The sequence below is a fragment of the Corvus kubaryi genome, unplaced genomic scaffold (genome assembly GCF_017639235.1).
Source record: "Corvus kubaryi isolate FWS band 111438036 unplaced genomic scaffold, C.kubaryi_AGA036_p1.0 37357, whole genome shotgun sequence".
Lineage (NCBI taxonomy): Eukaryota > Metazoa > Chordata > Aves > Passeriformes > Corvidae > Corvus > Corvus kubaryi.
The window spans coordinates 4,004,620-4,010,619 of NW_024581117.1; positions in this window are offsets into that span (position 1 = coordinate 4,004,620).

Genomic DNA, 6,000 nt, shown 5'->3' on the forward strand with positions numbered 1-6,000 from the left:
CCTCCTTTACAACACTGAGTGAAATCCACAAAGGATGCAATAAAGTTGATTACTAAGCATTGTCTTTCACTTGGAGGCAAATTTATGGATTCCTGGGGCTTGCTTCTTCATTCAAGGGGAAAGAAATAGAAGCATTATCAGACACTAAGTATAACTATCAAATCATGGACTGGCATTCATGCAAATGGGAACCGAATTATATAGAATCATGGAGTCACAGAATCATTTAGGCTGAAAAGACCCTTAAGATCACTAATTCCAACCATTAACCTCACAGTGCCAGTTATGAAGCCTTTTTATCTTTCTTTCCATGACTGCACAAGAGTAATTTAATGAGAAAGAAGAATGACTTCTGGGACAGTACCAGAGTCTTCTGAACTTTCTGGTCACCTTATGCCTTTCATTTATCATGGAATCATAGAATGGCTTGGGTTGGAAAGCACCTTAAATATGATCTAGTTCCAAACCCCCTGCCATGGACAGGGACACTTTCCATTGGACCAAGTTGCCTGGGCCCCCTTCCAATCCAGCCTTGAACACTTCCAGGGAAAGTGGTAGGACTTTACGTGTAGCTCTTTATAGGATCATGAGATAACTCCGGTTGGAAATTCAATTCCATGCTCAAATCAGGAATTATAAGGGGTTTTAGGTCCTCCCAGAGCTTCTCCTTCTTTTCCTTTTACCCTCTTCTTGCATTGTCATTAGCTTTGTTGGAAGTCCTCCTGTCACAGACTCAATAGCTGTCATCTTTGATGTAGTCATGGGTCCCAGCAACTAGCAGCCTTGGATCAAGTGTGCAAATTCTGCAAAGTCCATAAGGATCTGGGTGTTCTCTGGAGTGAGACTGAGCAAAAATAACTTAAGCGAAGATGTTCCTCGGTTCTGGGAAAGCTTCCAGTGCCAACCAAGCAACACTTTTGTAACATTAGCAGCCTTGCCAGGTTATGTCCTTTTCTTAGTGCAGTGTGTTTAAACAAATGGGGAGGAAAGAATAGGCCTTCCCTCTTTCCCCTTCTGCCTCAGCAACCCCAGCAAGTCAGGTAAGTGGAAAAAAAACTCTCACAGATGTTACTTTGCAGGTGGATGGAAAGTCCAATGTCATCTCATTCTGTCCAAAGACAAGCACCTCTGGGTGATGTCTACCTACAGCCAGTGGTATAGCACTGGAGCGTACTGAAGGGAAAGACGGAGCAGTTAGCTCCTCCCACCCTGGTTAGCTCTCTGCTGAGTGCAAGGTGCAGGCACTCCATGGCTTTCACGTATGTCTGTACCTGCTCTGGCAGAGGAAGGGATTTTATTACATACTTCACTGGCATTAGAGAAAGAATTTATGCTCGTGAACTTTCACTCCTAACAAGATATTCCCTTTTTACTAATGTGATTTAAGATGGTGTGAGAAGTATCACATTTAATAAAAGATTTATTGACTACTATGCAATCCATTAACAATGAGACAAAAGACAGGCTGCAGATCCACAACTATCTGCTGCAGTTCAAACTGCAAATCATGTGGTTCCTGATAGAAAACTATCTGTATTTTATCAGGGTTTTTTTCTTATATTTTTGTTATTTTCTAGCCCAAAGAGACAGCAGTTCACATTCCACATGTTAATAGGCCTGGGTCAAGGAAGAGGGATATTTCCTATTTTTCTTAACAATAACATTTCATAACATTATGAAAGAGAAATTTTTTTTTTGAGGGGGGAGGGGGTGGAAAATAAGAATGCACTAGTCCGCAAGCCTGACATAGTTGGTATGTGCAGAACACATAAAATAACTTTGATTTCCAAACATGACAAGTTCTCTATAACCACTACTTACTTCATCATGAGGTCATTTACTTCACCAAGTAGCAATCTTTGTTAAAAACTATCATAATGTCATTACATTAAATACTGCATAATTTAATTCCTTATGTTTAGAATAGAAAATAATTTTTTTTTTCTGCCTTTAAGTCTGCCATTTGCACATTAATTTCTCATTCAGCATGATAGATATGCAAGTATACCATTATTTAATGTTTGGTTGCTAGATCATTATAATCCCTTTGCAATATTTTCATAAATAAAACACAAATCCAAGCATTTATGCATCTGAGAATAATAGCTATTAGTAAAGACCTTCAAGTTAAACTTATGTCAATCTTTGTACAAGGAAATTACAAATATAAACTGTTTATTTTGTTACCTCAGGTAATAAAAAAATCTGATAAATTCTAACCCACATCATCATTTCAACTGCCACACTTGCACTATTCTTGTTGATATGCTGAAGAGCCACGGATCACAGCAATAGATTCTGGCACTTAATTATTAGTTATAAGTAATTTGAGATTAGTCTGACAGATTTGTGTTCTGGGCAGATGTAACACCTCCTGAACTCTTCACAGACAACCTGATAATGAGTCACAAACACTTGGCAGTAGGTCAAAATAATAATTCTCATCTAACAAAAAAGACATGCAATACTGGTTAGTGTCATCTGTCATTTGTCCATATCTGCCCCATTGACTATTTTTCTTCTTTTTTTTTTCTGTTAAAAATCACTTGCTGATAGATGCTTCAGTTCCTGAAGTAATATGAAAAGGAAAGATTTAGACAGGATATATACACTTTTCTCATCAACATGAAGATATTATGAGCAGCACTTCTGTGTGCATAGCAGATATTATCGGCAAGATCAGCAAAACCAGAGTATTTTAGAAGCTTAGTCCTAGCCACAGAAGGTACTAAATTCTTAAAAATGCAGCACTGCGGCCTATCTACAAGACAGAATGATGACACAGGAAAAGAAAATATGACAAGAATGTCAGAGAAACAGAGTGGGCAACTTCATTCAGCTGTTACAGGAGACTCTGAGAAACCAGATATGGTGAACTGTCCCCATCTCTGTGGCCCCCAGCATGTAATTTAATCCCTCCTCCTACTGCACAGTTGGATAGTTCATCCAGAAGGGGCCTAGGAAATAGCACAGGTCTGCAGAGTAGCTATCACAAATGGCCTTGACTTCACTTTATGATCCTAAAACCCATCTAAATTATGCTTCCACATGAAGAGCCCTATTGCATACATGCAAGCCCAGAGCATGTTGCAGCTTTTCCTACCAATATATACCCAAAATGCACTTGAGATATGTTTTATAATTTATAAAATTATCATAATGCTCACTTCTACTCAAAATCAGAGTCCATAACATTTTCTGATGTTTGTTCTCTTCTGTTTCAAATTTTTCACTCTAAATTTCTGTATATACTTATTGGACCTTTACAAGCCAAAAAAAATTGAGTATTTACAGAAAAGTCAGAAAAGGAGTGTTGTTACTTTTTGAAGCTGTTTATTAAAAATATCTCCTCCTCTTTATAAGCCTCTTTTTGTCTGTAAAATTCAAAGTTTATTAGGAGAATGCTGAAGTGGATTTGTCTGTGATTGTTTGTGATAATCTATGATTATCTTCTGTGTAGGACACCAGGTAAATACTACGTGAAAAGGATTTACATGTGTAGCTTCAGGTGTGTGCAAAATTGTACTCCTTTAAGAAACTGGAATCCAAAAATCATGAGATTTGTATAAAGAATACGACGTTTAAAGAAGGCAATATCTTTTGGTGCTCTGTCATATTTTGTTTCTTCTAGGAAGTGCTCAGGTAACATTTTTAATCTTTTCTCTGAAACTCTAAGGACTAGAAAGCTACACTCCACGGTGTGAAATACGACCTTCTTGCCTTTTAAAACATCTCCGGGATTTGGATTTTAAGAAACACAGCAGTACAGCACAAGACTTAGGACAAATCCATGAGAGTTTTCCAGGTTGTCTGTACTCAGCCTGTTTTTAGTTTGTTTTGGTTTTTTTTTTTTTTTTTTTTTTGCAGAAGTCATCTGGCAGAGCAAACATGGCTGAAAGAGCTAAATAAAATAGTGAGAACACTGAAGGCGTAAGAACAGAGACATGGGAATGTTGGGGGCGGGGTGTTTCTGAGTTAAGCACTTGCTAGGAGAGGCTAATGGGAAGTAATGAGAAGGAAAGTGGGGGAGTGGAGCAAAAGTTGTGGAATGAGTGAACTGATTCTTGTTAAGTTTATGGCCAATTAATGTTTGCCATACTTGGGAATCAAAAGTTTAGCACGGGTTTCTCTATATTAAAGGCAGTTCTTTGAACAATAGAGCCCTTTTTCTGCAATTCACAGCTGTCAGAGATCATTTCACTCCCTGTATAATTCAAAAAAGTGATGTCTTTAATTGGCAGCATAAACACTGTTGGGCTAGTGTGTACTGAGCTTGATTTAGATGCTCAGTGTATGGCACAGTTTGCATCTGTCAGGATTTGTAAAGAAAAGCTGCATAAATAATTTTCTACTCACATTTGAAAACTGGGGGGGGAAAAAGGATTCCGAAATGTCACATACACAGGCTTGAGAGACGAAAGCAGGAGTTAAAGGTGAAACTCTATCCTGAAGATCCTTTCACAATGGTCACTTCCCAGGTGAAGTGCCACTATACAGAGCAGTACTACCATAAGAAGGTATGGCGCATTAACTCTGCATTTTCTGCCTTTTTTTACATTTATCTTACCCTTAATATTTTAACACAGTCTTAGTTTAATTTACTTATTGGGTTGATGGTTTGCCTGTTTGTCTGATTATACTGCTTCTCATAAAACATCTAACAGACAGAACCACAGACATATTGTGTGTGGTAGTGTTACTGCTCCCATACTGTTCTGTATTTGTATTTTTTCAGCATCTCAATTAAACCCAGAGGTGTATCTGGACTACTCACTCTGTGAGGAATTCACAGCACAGACACAAAAAACCAGTTAGTAAAAGACCATGGAGTGGCTGAACACACTGCATCTGCAAATAGCCTCTACCCCACTGAAGTTCAGTTGATGTTCAGGTACAATCTGGAGATCTACAAACTTCAAAACACCAAGATTGCCATGAAATCCCTGAAAGAGAAAACTATGACTGAGGTTTTTTCATAAAACAAGCTCTATTTCAAATAGAAGGAAATGTTCAAAACTAGCAATGGCATATAAGAACAGGTGTTTGTTGTGTATTCTTCCTTTTGTGTTGCTGTGGGATCCTGTTATAAGCACCTGTCCTTCCTCTGGCACAGATCAATACGGCAAAGTAAAAACCCATCTAACAGGGACAGTTTGCCTCACAGGAAAAATTCATTAATCCAACACACTGCAGCTGTTTATGTAAGCTATAACATATCAAAATCAAAATACACAACAATTCAACAACCTTCAGCATCACTAAACCTCAAGTTTGCTCTTGAAATTGAGTCTCTCAGCTAATGGAACCACCTGAGCCTGCTTTCTCTCACCTCCACAAGGCATGATGCACTGAAGAATATGGGAAGAAATAATTTTTAGCAGAACATCTTCATTTTGGAGGAAGGGGGAGGAATGGTGAGAAAACACGGCAATGAAAGTGGCTCCAGCCAGGAGAACTCAGTTGAGTTCACCAGAAGAATTCACACAACCAGCTGTGGTGGTCAGCAACCTAAGTTTAGTATAGAACTTTGCCGGTACAGTGAGAACCCATAATCCCCTGGTTCTGTCATCATTGCCAAAAACAATTTGGTTATTGTTTTCCCCTCCCAGTTCTATGTATGAGTTTATGTATATTCATTTCCCTTCACCAATATGCATATGTTCTAGAAACTTCTATGTTCCTCGATACCCCATTGGATCCTTCCCAAAGTCCCTCCTATGTGTTGTTCCCATTGGTTCCCTTACTGTTTACGCCCCCACACTTTTTCCTGACCCATTGGCAGAGATGCCTTTCTGCCCCCCTCCCTCCCCCCCTCCCCCAGTCTTGTGCCTATAAAATCCCTGGACCCTCCTACGATTTGGCTCTTCGTGCCTGTCCCTTTCATGGAATAAACCTGTGTGGAAACCATATGGAGAGTCCACTCTCTTTACTTCTTTGCCTCTGACAGTGTGTGCCTTCTCAAACAGCTTAGAGAGAAGCCCTCTCAGGTGAGGAGCTCAA